We start from the raw sequence: 15,915 nt of genomic DNA, 5'->3' as shown, positions 1-15,915 counted from the left end.
AAATATGCGTCAGGGCCGAACGCGGATATCTCAGGAGTGACTGTATTGCGGCCGTTAAAACGTGCAGAATGGCAGATTTTACTTCTGTGAGGAAAAAAAAAAGCAGAATGAGGAAGAACATAAAAATTCATGAGATATAAATCCATGAAAAGCAAAGAACTGTGAAACATTCTCGATTTACATTAAGAGAAAGGCGGCTCTATCGGTACTGTCCATAAGAAGGACTGCCCAAATGACCATATGAATGAAGAGAAAACATTTATAGAGTGCACACTCCACACCTAATCACTATTGAGCTAAGGCCAGTTCGTACCAAATATACTCACACCTACTTATGCGCACCCTTGCCTGAGGGCTCACATCGATAGATAAACGGCAATTATCATTGTTATCACACTGCGTTCTTTGCTGGAGAAAGGCTTCTCCCATGGCACATCGATTATACTTCTCTGCGTGAGCTGCTGCCAAGTTTCTTAAAGAACGTCCGAATCTCATAATCACCAAGCACTCGGTTTACCCTTTTTGCACTGCTCTATACCTGGAATCTGGTCTGTTGTGCTAAGGGACCGTATATTTTATGCTCGCTGCCCTCTATGTGCCTTCTCCATAGCCATTTTCTGTTGTTGATCTCCGCAAATACCCTGAGCTAGCAGAAGTTCCATAACCGATTCTGGTCATTTCTAGTCTACAAACATCCAGCTTATCTTTTTCCACACATAGCTAGCTGCGCTGTCCTCGATTTAATTTCCATCCAAGTCATTAGCCTACATTTTTCTTCCCCAAACGTAAGTACTGCAAGACGGACGAGAGTCACTTTGTAGAGGCTCTCGCGTGTAACGCTTAAGTCATTCCTTTTGCCTTTCTGTCAATGCTGGTTCACTTCTTGCCATGGGCTTAGAGCTGCTTTTGCTATGAGGCTGCCATCGAATCCCAAATAGTAATGCAGCGCCAACTGTGCGAGAGGTATGCGCTTGTTTCTCGGCGTTCGGCGCTTGCACAGGCAAACATGAGCACAGGGCAAGCATAAGCGCAGAGCAGAGACTGATTGATTTTTGAACACATAGGTATGTGCAGAGAAAACGCACAAAGAAGAAGGGAGATAGAACTTTATTCTTATGCAGCTGAACACAGGATAGGCACAAGGTAAGCGTATGTGTGTAGATTGATTGTAGATTGATTGATAGATTGATCCGAGTAGGAATATATTATCGTTTGAAATTGCACAGGTGCATGGCCAGATAGGCGGACATGGTAGAAACAAGCGGACGTCGGGTCCTGATTCCTGAAGAATGAGCACTGGGAGGCGGGGGACAGGCATTCAAACCATAACCACTTAACCCTTTTCATGCGTTAAAAAATACTGCGTTCACAGCAGACTCCTTTACAAAGCCTAAAGTTGTCAAGCGAGAAACATATAAACTTCCTAGTTATTAACAGCTGCTTAAGAGCTGCAAAGGCTGCAGAAAAATTCCTGGAAAGTGAAAAATTTTATACATCAACAGACAAACTGCAGACAAACTGCAGACACACAAGGCACATGCTGTCCTACACATTTTTCAAGTAATGATGCTATTCTGTGGCATTTTAAGGAGAACTTTTGCAGAGAGGTTGGCATGTGTAAAAAGGTTTTAACTTCCATAGTTACATCCTATTACCGGAATATTTTATCACGACTCACCTCTCTCAACTTTGAACAAAAAACCTTGCGTCAACTGGCAGGACACAAGGGTAAACATCTGCAGCATTAGAAAAAAACTAGGTTCCTTACCCTTCCAATTCTTAGTCCAATTTTATCCTTCGAAAGAGAAACAAAAGAGTGAAACACCAAAGCGAGAAGCAACAGTCGAAATCTCAACTCATGTAGCACATCCATAACGATGTCCGCAAGAGAATACCACAAAAAAGTGCGAGACGAAATGAACTGAGCACAGAGCACCGAAAAAATGTTTGACTTCCATGGATAACACTTCCTAAAATGTTGTGCCAAACTCTTCGCCCATCAAGAGCCCGTTGCAACAGCCGGACTTGTATCACTCCGCCACAGGAAGAAGTTTCCTGAAGAATGGAATTAGCGCAGGCAGGCCTTACGGCGCCAAGTAAAACAGAGCCAAGGGGCTCGCGCCCACACGGTGGGACATCCTGCAAGAAAGTGGGATCGTTCTCTCAGCGACGCACCTCGGTTCCACCGCCGCCGACGTCCGTTGCGCAGCAACCAGAGAGAGTGCGGGTCTGGGCGCCGACCGGGCTCCGGCCGCGCGGCTCGGTCTAGCGCTAGCAGCGACACCATCCGCCGATCTCCCCCATCACTTTCGCAGTGGGGGCCGCGTGCGCAACCGGCTGCAGGGGCCTGCCTTCTATGACTTGCGATTTGCTTGCTTCAACCACCTTAGTTTGTGGAGGAGGGGGTCCCACTATTTTCGGAGCATTACACAAGCATATAAAATCCCCATGCCCCGATAACCACGATGACTTGAAAATGAATTTATTTATATACGGAACACTGCAAAGCCGGACAGGAGGGGAATGCATGACACATGGAAAGAGAAGAGTTGTACAGCAAACATATGAAACACAAAAATTGTTGCAGATTAAGTGGAATAGCGTAGGCGTAGAATCTATACAGTAGCACAGATACTGGGGTACTAGGGAACGTTGAACAAAAAGCTAGAGGTACAGAACTGAAGGCAATAAAATAGTTGCTAAAAACAAAAAAAACAAAAAGAGTTAGGGAATTAAGAAAAGACAATAACATGCAGTCTTAAAATGCAAGGATAAAAATAATAAAAGGCAAACATGTTACAGCCGTTAATCCATGGAGTTTAGAGTATGTGCTTCAATCATACTGCAAGATTTTAAGAAGACAGACGGTAGGTTGTTCCAATTAGTTGCAGTTCGAGGAAAAAATGAATATTGGAATGCATTTTTCCATGCGAAGTAGGGCATTAAAGGAAGCGAATGAGTGTGTCGTGGCTGCCTTGTAGTAAGCGAAGTTAAATACAAGTTGGGGTCCAGAGCTTGTTTACTATTTAATACTCGGTACAGAAATTTTAGGCGTAAGAACTGACGCCTCCAATGGAGGGTATGAATTCTGTTGGATGCTATTGCAGCAGACGCGGAAAGTGTGCGATCGTATAGTGAATATATGAAGCGAATGGCTCGGCACTGGATTTCTCGTAATATGTCAGCATTGATGTTAGTAAAGTGGTCCCAGATGATACAAGCATATTCAAGTTTAGGACATATCGGAGAAGTGTATGGTAGGTATTTAAATTAAGATGTCACATTTTTAAGTTTCTGACGTAGTAAACAGTTTTCGAAATGGTGATGCGGATATATTAGTAATATATGTTCCAGCTGAGATCACTGGTTATGGTCACTCGCAAATATTTGAATTCATTAACCTCAGTGGATGGCGTCCTGAATTGCGTATGTGAACTGAACAGCAGTGAATTCAGCTCACTGCTGGTTAACATTGTGGATACAAACAAAAAGTATTAAAAGCAACTGAACTAGTGACGATGTAAATAAAAGCGCCGGCGAATCTTATAAACGCATCGCACATAGATGTGAGGTACATGCTAGTATGATCATGAACAGTAACATGGCATAAATACCGGGAACTCGGCAAATGGATGAACATGGCGCACGCTATCAAATTTCTCCGGAGGCGAAAAATAGCCCAGGATGATACCGAAACTCCTAGCACGACACACGATCGACACACACGGCACAGGGCCCAGGGTCCTTCCTGGAAAGCACCGTCTCCAGGTTGCTCTATGCCTGCGAGGCTGAACTTCGACGCGCGGAAAGGATAGGTGTCACTGGCGTAACGCGCAGCCCGGATAGCTGGGCACTGGTTCTCATATTCCAACCAAAGACTCGACGGCCCTGCACGTCAAAACACTCGAAGTCTTGGTAACCTGTCGATCAGCCTTCTTTCACGTTGAATATTAGCCACGCAGGATGCGAGGGCCTCGTTGAATGGGTTACGACTACGCTACGAAGCGGTCATGCTCTTGTTTTGTACCATCGTTTTTTTACCGCCCACTATTGCTCACCTGGTAGGCGGTGAACACACCAGGGCGCATATAAGTGCAGCTCCACTACCAGCCACATTCTCACAAAAAACCCGGTGCCTGAAGCCGAGGGTTTGCTGGGAAAGAGAAACTTGGGTCGCAGAGCCCCCACCGATGGCATTGCCTGCATCGCAGGGCAGTGGCGCATCGCTTAACCACTGCCTCTCTGCGCCAGGAGTAGTATGAGGACTCCGAAGGATCTCTAAATGAAAATTGAGAATTACCAATTCCGCACATGTGAGCATTAACCCACCATCCCTACAACTGCCGTCCGTGAACATTGGATCTGAACACTGCAATCGAAGTGAAACCCGAAGTGCAGCTAACACCTAATTCGCATTTGGCCTAACTGGGCAAGCAGACCGTCAATTTTTCACTCGTTTTCTTCCCTTGGACACCCACTCTCTCCCATACGACGCGATCGTGTGCTTCCCGCAGTCTGAAATTAGGCTGAATGCAAAAGGCCTTCCTAATTCGCATGCTATGAGGTGGCCTCTGCTGATACATCCAAACAATCGATACCGGTAGATATGTCTCGTGCTCTATCGCTGATCCCTGCAACCCCACGCGCAAAAAAAAAACAAAATCAAAGTGGAAGACGAAAAAAATCAGTGCACACGCACAAAACGATGCTACTTACCGTCGGTTATCTTCTCCGTTTACTTCAGCGATGCTCACGACTGGCGTATTGCTTTCAGTTTCGATACGAAGAAGTGTTCGGCGAACAACCGTCAGTAAAATGTAGAATATTATCTTTTTGTCTCGTACAGCTTAGTAGAAGCTGAAGCATATGCGGTGAGAGCGGAGCTTTTGCCATTGAAGACTTCCCGTGTTACCTTTTATTAATAAGAAAACGTGCCTTGGGAAGCATCGAAGCTCTCTAGCACTAAGTAAAAGCAAAAAGAATAAAAATCTTCGTTTCTACATCGTAAGCTCTTCTCGTGTTCATCCAATATTCATGCCTTTGAGCGGCGCTAATCTCTTCGCAAATGGCGAAGCCATCAATGTGAGTCATAAAGCTTCGCTCCCGCAGATAACGTATTCATCCCAGCGTCGATTGCTCAGGATAGGGGGGATTAATACAATGTTTGTGGTTCATTAGCGTTAATGAGAATAAAGCTTTCATCTCTCTCCGCGGTTAGTTTCATTAAGAAAGAGTTCGTCTTTTGAAAAGCGATGTGAGTTCGCTTGGCCCATTGTTTTCATCTCATTAAGAGTTGCGGGATTACGTTTTCTCGACAGAGATGAGGGTACTCTGATACCGAATGCTATTCACTTAGGACGAAGATTTTTTTCATAACTCTGGAAATGTACCCGCTTGGCAACATCGTTGGTCATTTAATATGCAGAGATGTGGTGATTTACGATAAAAATTGTTAGGATATAAAAAACCTTCCACCCACGAAATGCTGTGCTAGGCCAGTATTTAATAATAGTAATAATAATAATAAATTTTTATTGCACATAATCGCTATCTTATAAAAAAACGGGTCTGTCAAAGCCTCTAGTGGCTTGAGGGACTTGGCCCTGCAAACCCGGCAGACGTACGGGCAATAACAACGCAAAATATCAACACAATAAACACATACACGCACCAATATGAACATGATATCAAACAAAATACTACAACAATATTAGCATGAAATGAATCTTGACCACAGTATAGCAGATTATAAAAAGTAACTTTAACAAGAAATTGAAATAAATAACAAATAACCAACGTTAATACAATGGTTATTCCACACTCCGTGCGTGATAATGAATATTTTTCAGACACACAGCAACCATATTACGGTGAACAAACCATGACTTTTAGCACTTTTTTGATGTAATGGTAATATTATTATTATTATTAAATATATTATTGTACATAATCAGTACAATACAATGAAACGGGCCTGCCAAAGCCTCTAGTGGCTTGAGGAACTTGACCCGGCAAAGTGAGCAGGTGAACGTGGAATAACAACCTGAAATATGAACACAACATACACAAACACACACAAATATGAATAAATGAACCATGACCAAGGTATAACAGGTTAGGAAATGTAAGATTAACAAGAAATGAAAATAAACAACCAATAGCCAACGTTAATAAAATGCTAATTCAACACATCGTGCGTGATAACCAATATTTTTCAGACATACAGGAACCATATTATTGTGAACGAACCATGATTTTTACCGTTTTTTTATGTAGCGGAAAACACTTTATCTCTCAAATTATTAAAAATTTGGGGAACGTTAACACAGCTCCTGGCTTCCCTATTCATTGTTGCAGAGCGCGGCACCTCCAAACGAACGTTACTGCGCAGGCTTCGGGAAGCTGTATGACATCTTTTGAAATTGCTGTCCCAAGAAATGCTATAGCAATAAAGTCTGCACAAAGAGCATCCAAAAGCATGGAAGACCAAGGGCTGGGAAAATATTACCCGGTGTAGAAAAGAGGCGTTATATGCAACCTTTCTTAGTACGTTTCTTAGTGTAATAGTCAACTCGGCTTTGCCACCTGACTGAACAAAAAAATGGCTGAGGCTTAGCTAAGGTTAAGCCTAGTCAGATGCGAAGCATATTGATGGCTAGGCTTGGTAATACATGGCTTTCCTTGGTTGACGTTCATCTCGCTCTTCATCGGTCTCTGTGGCACGCTGAAGCTTTCGCTTCTCGTTCAAATCAGCCCTGCTTCTAGGCGGCATCCCAACACCTGGCCGCTTCGTAAGTGCCCGGAGAGCGAGGCAAGCTCAGCTTTATACCGCTGCTGTAGCGTCACGTGGTCAGCTGCAGCGCCTCTGATGTGGAGCCTCCACCGCCGCGGCCGACTGCGCGAGCCGGCAGCCCATCTCTCCTCTGCTGTGACGTCATGTTGTCGCGTGGTGTCACGTGGTCACGCTAAAGGTCAATGGTAGCTCCACCGCCGCGCTCGACGGGCTGTAGTGTAGCTCTAGTAATATGCTTCGCATAAAAGCAAAGACAGTAATTCCATATCGGAGAATGCTGTACATCAGAGCATGCGCAAGAGGTTTCTTTTTGTGAAAAGTAAAGGCGGGGACACATGTGCGAAAAGTGCGTGCGATTCGCTGCGGCGCGTCGTTGCGACCGTCGTCGCAACGACCGAACGCAGCTCGTCGCATGCGTCCAACCTGCTGGATGCCAACGACGAGCCGCATGCGACAAACGCAACGACGGGAAGCAGGAGCCAATGCGAGCGCAGAGAGCGGAAGCGTCATGATGACGTAGAGCGCGATGCTCAGGGCGCTCGGGGCCGAGCCATCCCGTCTGCCGGTGTCATAAAAACGAGCTAAAGTGTGTTCTTGACTTAAATAATAAACCCTGGGATGAGAAATGTGAAAGAATATGTCATTTTTGAGGATCGCTGACCAATACTGAGCTGCTGCTAAAGGTAACGACTGCGATACAAGCAAACTTCTTTCCACAACCGCTTCGCAGCTGCCGCTGGCCGGCTCGCCTGGCGCCCGCTCGCTTCGCTGCCGAAGGCGTCGCGGAAATTGACCATATTATTACTTTATTGTGAGATCATGCTGTTGACAGTAGAGCGATGTGTGGAGTAGGCCTTTTATTATAGCTCAGGCGACTTCCGAAGCGCCAGCCGCTGCGGCTTCGATACGAAAGAGGCTATAGGCCTAGCGACGACCACGGCAGCCAGGCAGTAGCAGAGCTCGTCGCCCAGAGCGCCCGCGAGCGGTGCCGTTGCCGAAAGCTCGCAACATAAGCAGGCATGCTTTGTCGCTGCTCGAGCAGACTTTCTGATAACAAGGCAATCTTGTATTTTCTTGGGATATTTGTACACGATCACAAGCAGCGCTGAGGCACCGCTGCACGGCGGCGAAATGTGACAGCGGTTGTGGGCGGAGCTTGGGTAGAGCGGCGCAGCGATGCTCACCGCTCCGTGTGTCCCTGCCACCGTGGTCCCTGCTTGCAGTGGGATGGCAGATCGCACGCGACGGTCGGTGCGGCGCGTCGGCGAAGTTGTCGCACATGTGTTCCCTGCTTAACACTGGATTTTACATGGACAAAGAACTACGCGGCGCTCCGAAGCTTATCACAGACATGGGACAGCTGGCTGCGCCAAGACATATCACTGTCGAAGAAGACTACCAAGTATTTGACCGAGTTCACATAGGTGGCCTGCACGCACCCACAGGGAAAACAGTTGTGAACATATAGAAAAACCGGCGTATATATCAGTGCTAGTTTTAACGGGGATCTGAAGCAAACGAGTTTTGTTTTTACCGGGTTAACCTCCAAACAGTTATTAGTGAATCACGTCATTGTTTCTTGTATGTTATTCTAAAGATTAGTGATGACCATGTTGCAGGATAAGTGCTTTGAAAGCAAACCAATGTCGTCAGCGTATTGAAGTATTATACCTTTGGAAGTAATTAGAGAAATATCATTATCGAACTGAACAGAAGTCGTGATGATACGGAGCCCTGGGAACTCCAGCCTTCAATTGAAGTTCACTACTTACATTCGTCATCCCGTCTAGAACAACAACTTGCGGTCGCTCAGAAAAATAATTCTTGAGAGCATCGTAAAAAGGGCCTTTTAAACCGAATAAAGTACCGTTTCAAATGCTTTAGAAGTGTCGAAAAATAGAGCAACACTAAACAGATTTGTATCGAAAGCTGAAAAAAGCTCATCGGAGAACTGTTCTAGAAGATCTACAGTACTACGAACATTAACAAAACCAAACTGACGTGTTGATAAAATGGAAAATTTTTCAACAAAGGATGACATAGATGTGAAACCGAATTGCACCAAATAACAACTACACATCCTTTTTGAATGTTTCAGTCCATTTGTTTCAGTTTAGGTTTTTTCTGTTGTCCGAAACATGGTACACTGATGGTGATACTACGTTTACATTAACTGGTTTTATTGCTTTTTCTTTGAACAATGAAATACACCACGGGGGTGGGCTGTGTATGCTAGTGAAAAAAAATATATAGCTGTGAACTGCTTCAGGATATTAGCTTAGTTTACAGGGACGTAGAAGTCCTAACTATAAAAATAAAAATACAGATCATTTACAACGTCGAGCATCCACCATTTTTGCCTAGCTATCAGACTTTCTATTGTATGTGGCAGAGACTGAAATATTGATCTGTGTTGTGACACTCCTCAGTGGCGTGACAAGATCTTGCTGTACGAAATATATTCGCTAAGAAATGTTTATTCGATGCCTACCTAAATTACTGTTACCTCCTCCGCGTTAATTGATTTTTTTCTGGATAGTTCTAACGTAGCAAACGCAAATCTGGAGTAGTAGCCTGTGATCTGAACGGCCACCTACCCATATACTTTGCCGCTGTGCAGCAATGCAATGTGCCGAGGCCTCCTGTTTTAAGACGTCTCTCCATTAGAAATCTGAACAACTTTCGACAGTATCTTACAAACACATCTTGCTCAGATATCTTCTCTTCGAATGACACAAACCTAGCTCTTGAAATCTACATAAATAAATTTCTAAAAATTTACGATGGCAATTTCTCATACAAACCTCGCCCAAGAAAAGTAGAAAGCCATGGATAACTCGTCACCAGCGTCTAAAAATTTGAATTAAGAATACTGTGCACGAGAAATTTCTTGTCGACAGAGAAGCTGCGACTCTTAAGCACTGCACAGAATACCACAATAGTTTCAATAAACAATTAAAGCGTGCAAAGAATAACTATTATAACAGCATTATTATCATAGTCCTAAAAAAAATATAGCTACGACATGGACCAATAAGAATTACAATAAACATATTGAGGATCGGCACTTTGTTTTGGGGATTTTTCTTCACTTTACAAAGGAATTCGATTCTCTTAACCGTGACATGTTGTCAGAAAAATTTAATTTCTATAGTACCCGTCGCACAGCTCTTGGCATTCCTCAAGAATATATCTGTCACCAATATCTCAGTCTCAGTCTTCAATATGTAGCAATACATAATTTAACATCTTCTAATAGCCTACTTCATTAGGTGTTCCCCAGGGGAGTATGTAAGCCGATACTTGTTTACAGGGTGTTTTAACTAAGACTTTACACAATTTTTGAATAGAGACTTTTTGATTTGGAAGAGTGCTTTTGCCAGCATGGCATTTTCATTGGTGTAGTACATCAGAGTACAGCTAAGACGTGGTAATTAGCAGGATGGTTAGCTAATATTAAATAGCTAACTTTTAACTGCGACTGTTAGGCTTCATAATTATTTAGAGGCGTGTAGCCAGCCGTAAACAGTATCCAAATCTGTTTTAGAATTTCGAAAACATGGTTACCCTCGGCGCTGTGTCCCAACAAATTTTGGTTATATCGACGTGTTACGTGAACTGGAGAGGTTGCTTTGCCTGGAAGCTTCTCGAAAGCGCAAGTATTTGGGTGCGATGCAGCTAAAATTTGGTGGGCCATAGCACCGAGGTTAACCCTTTCCTAAATTTTCAAAACTGATATAAATAGTATTTAAGGTGGGCTAAATGCCTCTAAATAATTAAGAAGCCTAAGAGTAATAGTTAAAAAGTTAACTATTCAATATTAGTCAACCATCCTACTACTTTGCACGTCTCAGTTGTATTCTGAAGAACTACATCACTGACAGTGCTATGCCATCTAAAGTAGCAGCAGTTTCCGTAGCTCTACTGCTTCTTCCAAGGTTTGGTCATCCTTCTTTAGTCTAGTCAGTTGAGGTCTTTCCTCTTGATGATCTAAATCCTCAAAGGAGCCTTTCTATCCAACGGCATCGACCGATTCTCAGAACGCCTACTTCATTGGGTTGATCCGTTTTAAATCCACTAGCACCTTTAACTTCACTGCGGTGTAAGGCCATAGCAGGTACAAGAGAATTAACCAAGATGTCATGACAATCTGTCGACTGCAGTGGTTGCACGCCGTCTTCTGATATGCATTTGCCGCTTCATTCTTTGGTTGTAGCGGACTATAGAAAACTCTGTAATTGGTCAAATTGGATTGCTATGATAGTCCTTACATCACTTGTTCACCTTGCTTGCATTTCGACCAGCTGACGATTTTTTTAGTGACAGGGTGGTGACTCTTCGCGGAGTTTCGTTAGAGGAAATTCCGAAAACCTGGCGGCCGGGTAAAGGAAACCACGATATTAAGGTTATGCAGCCGAAAGGAGCGCGGAAAGAATCCTCGTCATGCAGCGATGCGCGCCTTAGAATATTTGGTCCACGACATTATGTATCGATGCGTAGCTGGATTGTTGGAAAAATTAACCAAAACGGGGCGCTCCTACAAACGCCTACAAAGGACACTTTTGCTTTCTCTGCTTCCTTATGACTTCATTGTAGCGTTTCAAACATTCGCTTGCTGCTTTGCGGCGTAATGGGCCGTAACCGCAGCGCTGTTCCTTTCGTAGCTGTGCCATATCTTTAACTCTCGCTGCGAACACAAAGCTGTGATGCAATTGGGAAGTACAGTACTTTACCAATTCTCTCATCTTGGGGCGACGGCTTCGGCGCAGCTCTTTCTCACCTGCCGTGGCCCTCCCTTAGGACTACCAGCGCATCCCTGCGGAATGAAATGGAAAACGTGATAGCAGAAGGAAGTAAAAGTTCGCCTCCCTACTCCCCTTCCGCCCTTACCCCCTTATGCACAGGCAACTGGTGAAAGGATCCCGCACAATCTGCGCTGAATAAGGAAACCAACGGAGACAAAGCCCGCCCGACTCCAAAGGCTCCTTCGCTGAGCTCGCTACGTTTCCAGAGGCCAAACGGAAACGTTAATGCGATCATGTGTATCGCCTTTACCGCTGTCCACTTAACATTTGCATTAAGGTTCAGCCTCCAGTGACTTTTCTCAATATGCGCCGGATGCCAAAAAATGTACAAGAATTCCAGGTTGCCGCGTTTGTCCAAACTTCCACTAAGCTGCCTATCTTTCTTCCCCAAGAAGTTTTTTAAGTTGCTTTCCTCCCTTCTTTCTCCTTGAAACGCAGTCAGCACGGAGAAAGAAACGAGCGACGAAGCAGGAACACAAAGAAGAAGCGATCTACTCGCTTAGTTTCCTTTACGCTGGCACACAGAATCTCTTTGAACCCCCCCCCCCCCCCCGCAAGAAAAAAAAAGGGGGGGGGGGGACACCGCGACGCAAATTGTACTCTAGGCTGGAAAAAGGAATAAGATTAGCGGGGAAAATTACTAGGAGGAAAAAATAAAAAAACAGGAACGTTCTAAGGGCGAGGGGAGTGGGGAAGGACCTTGCTGTGGAAGGAGAAACAAGATCACTACTTCACTCGCATACGCAGTTTAGGTTTTTGGACTTGGTGTAATAAATAGCACCGACAGAAAACGAAAGAAAAGGTTTCGATCCTGCTTGCATGTGCGGCTGAGAGTATATAAGAAATGTGGCTAAAGAAATGAACCGAGTACCGGTGCACCTTTGAGGCGTCCGACCCAGAACCAAAGAAAGAAGGGGGGGGGGGGGGCGTCATTAATGGAATAACGATTAACGGAGTCCACAAAAGTGTTCCCGCTTGGAAAAAGTGCCCTATCTGAAGGTAAATTAAAAAAAGAGGTTTTTTTTAAGTGCTCTCTGTGAAGCAGTAATTATGATGTACAACGCATTTTATCAAATATCGACATGGATGCTCAGGCGGCAAAGGTATTTCAGTGTGTAGAATAACTCAAAATATTGCACTTCATTTAAAAGACAACTAATGGGCTTTATACCACGTTGGCAACACAATTCATAAAGATACCCCTTTTCCGTTCAGTAGCGCATTCGAAGTATCTGCTTGCTGTCATGGCGTATAGATGAAGCGGCTTGTTTGGTTTTTCCGGTGTCCCTTCCGGTTCTGGTTTGGTTTGGTTTGGTTTGGTTTATGGGGTTTAACGTCCCAAGGCGACTAAGCCTATGAGAGACGCCGTAGTGGAGGGCTCCGGAAATTTCGACCACCTGGGGTTCTTGAACGTGCACTGACATAGCACAGCACACGGGCCGTGCGATGTCAGTGCACGTTAAAGAACCCCAGCTTCTGTGTAAAGCGATGAAATGAACAGGTAGGCGATTGTTCCAATAAGTCCAATCAAGTTAATCATCACAACCCCCTACGCCTGTACGATAGCGTGGCCAACAAGAAAGCTGCAACAAAAAACGTGTCTACAGTAAACAGGAGCTCGAATATGGAGCGCTGTCAATCTTAAATTCTCCCATCACAAAAAAAAAATCATCGCTTCTGCGTACCCCCTCTGTATTCCCGATCCCCCAGTTCCTAGGAAAAAAGGGATCCGAAAATTTAAATTATCTCTCTCACCCCCTCTTTACCGACGGGACCAGTGCCATTCTCTCTTTCAGCCCGTCGCTACTTAGTATAGCCGGCTCATCTACGCGGCGCTCATGTGGCGACGTCCCGCCATCTTCTCCTCCGAATGCTTCACTAAGACCCTGTTTGCTTGGTCTCAATATGATGTTGCTCTCTAGATTCCGTTTTTTTTGCTCCTGTATTCTTGCCTTGAAATCCTTCTTTTTTGGGCCTAGGACTGTGTTGTCTCTGGCGGTTCATTTTGGGCCCTTGCTAGTTTATCAAAACATTGCTCCGAACGAGGTGCCCGGACCGGGGTTCTCATTCATGGCTCACTAAAAAAATCGGAGATGAAACAATCAACTCTATTCTGTTCAGCCGACGGTTTTGTGGGCCCTGAATTTCCTGCGTATATTGCTCGTGCGCACGGGTGATTGAGTGAACGACGAGTGATTCGAGAAAACCTGAGAAACTTCGAGAAGGCCGGAAGGAACGAAGCTATTAGGGAGGAAAGAAAAAATAGCAGAAGCAGCAAAATGGGTTTAGGATGGAGCGGAGCCTGAAAAAAAAAATGAGGCTGACGAGATAACGAGTGATCAGGGCACACGGTACCCCGGCCTTTGGAACGCATTAACCTGATGCGGTTTCGCGATCTTCCCATCGCCACGCTGGTCCCCGCGCAATCCAGCCATGATTTTGTGTTCATTTCTTTATTTTTTTTTGCTCGCTGTTTTGCTTCATCGGTGTCCCGATCGCCATGAAAACAGGAAGAGTCCTACACGAGCTTGAACGGCCGAACCGAACTGCTTACGCTAATGACATCGTTACCTGCAACAATTTCCTGCCTTCACATTTAGTATAGGTCATGTCCATGATAGCTTTTTATAGTCCAGTCGGAGGGAAATGGGAGGATACAGTTTAAGTAAAGAAAAAGAGCTTAATAGGAAAAAAAAGTTGCGCAAAGCTAGGTAGCCATAGAGGCTTACCACAGCACACCTTATTGATTACTCGTTTTGCAGTGAGTTGAGCCGCTCAGCTAAGCTTGGAGGTTCATCTAACTATTAAATGAGAGCTGCTGGTGGGGCTGGTGCCTTTTCTCTTCCTTATGTTGTTGTTAGTCTGCTTCTTCTCCTAACTAAGGCATAGCCTAGAGGGCTGTCCTTCATTGAAGAATTTTACTGGCTTCAGCGAGGTGCATGAACGGTTTTAAAAATATCCAGGTTAACTAAGGATGAAATACTCAGCTTCGGCGAATAATTTGACGCTATTAACGGCACCGGGCTCACGTTTTGGTGGAGCATGGTATGAAAACTTGCCCAGCACGTGATGCAATGTCAGCCACGTACAAAAGGAGGAAGAATAAATCGCTCTACATGACACACACGCCCACAATGAATGTCATGGATCTGGGTGGAAGCGTTACAAAGAAATCTATGCTGGCTGTGGTAGTGCAGAGGTGGCAAGCAAGCAGTCGGAAAGGGACAGGCGAAACCCCTTCGCGAATGAGCGTTCTTCAGCAGAGCTGGTGTTTCCTCTGGCTCCCGCTCTCACCACCGCTCGCTTTCAAAGATGATGAAGAGCAGCCGCGATCTACACCCGCACATGCCACGCCATTGGCTACAGTCTATCGGATGCTTCGCTGTGGCTACGTCCTGATCGCGTCTGCTACGCCCCTCGTCCCTGTTCTGTCCATTTCCCGTTTTGGTTGTTTTTTTTTCAAGACAGCGGCCGGCACACTGAATCATTGCGCGCAAAGAGTCACCGTTGTGTCTCGGCAATCCTGGAAACAGTATTTATGGATCGGGGGTGGCTCTGCGACAGCGAAGTCCGTCACTTGGTGCTGTCAGGCTTTGCACCGCCATAAAGACAGCTGCGAACGTTGAAGCCACGCTATTGAAATAGCGCGGGCTCAGTCCACAAACTGAAGCACTACCGGGGTTGAGCAGATGACGGATGTGTCTATCTTAGGTCGTAAGGCTCATAATCTTAGAGTTCAAGCCAAGAAGTTCCGTTACCTTTCTATAAGGGCTAGCTGGAAAACGCTCACTTCTTTCCTCCTGGTTTAGCATCTAAGGGCAAATATCATAATGCCTTCACACGTCATAAATATTCTGGTCTTTTGCCCCTTCGCCTAACGCAAGGAACACATTTGTACGCAGATATATCTGGACAAGCGCGTTTTTCCAACAGGAAGTTGTCTACGAACAAAATTTTAGGGCTGCACACATCCTTAAAATGCGACTTACAGTCGGTGCGAGAGCAGGACGAGCTTAAAAAAAGAATATTTTGCAAAGGATCACAATGTAAGACCATTTTCATCAATATCTTCGAAATAGTATCTTAGAATATTCAAAAATTATCTATTAAAAGTAATATCCACAATGGAGGGCTTGGTCAGGTTAAGGCGGAATCTTAGACCATCGAAGCATGTGCGTAGTTTGTTCTTTTCAGAAAAAGAGCTGAGGTTATGAAATATCTGAAGAAATTCTCGCATGCGGTGGTTCCTTAGCATGTTTGCACGGTAGAAATTTAAATTTCTTAATCCGCATGGTAAAGTGCTTTGAGAACAAGAAT

Source organism: Amblyomma mixtum, chromosome 6, assembly GCF_055824585.1.
Source record: "Amblyomma mixtum isolate Tamu chromosome 6, ASM5582458v1, whole genome shotgun sequence".
NCBI classification, from domain to species: Eukaryota; Metazoa; Arthropoda; class Arachnida; order Ixodida; family Ixodidae; genus Amblyomma; species Amblyomma mixtum.
Note: the sequence above shows the minus strand (reverse complement) of the source record.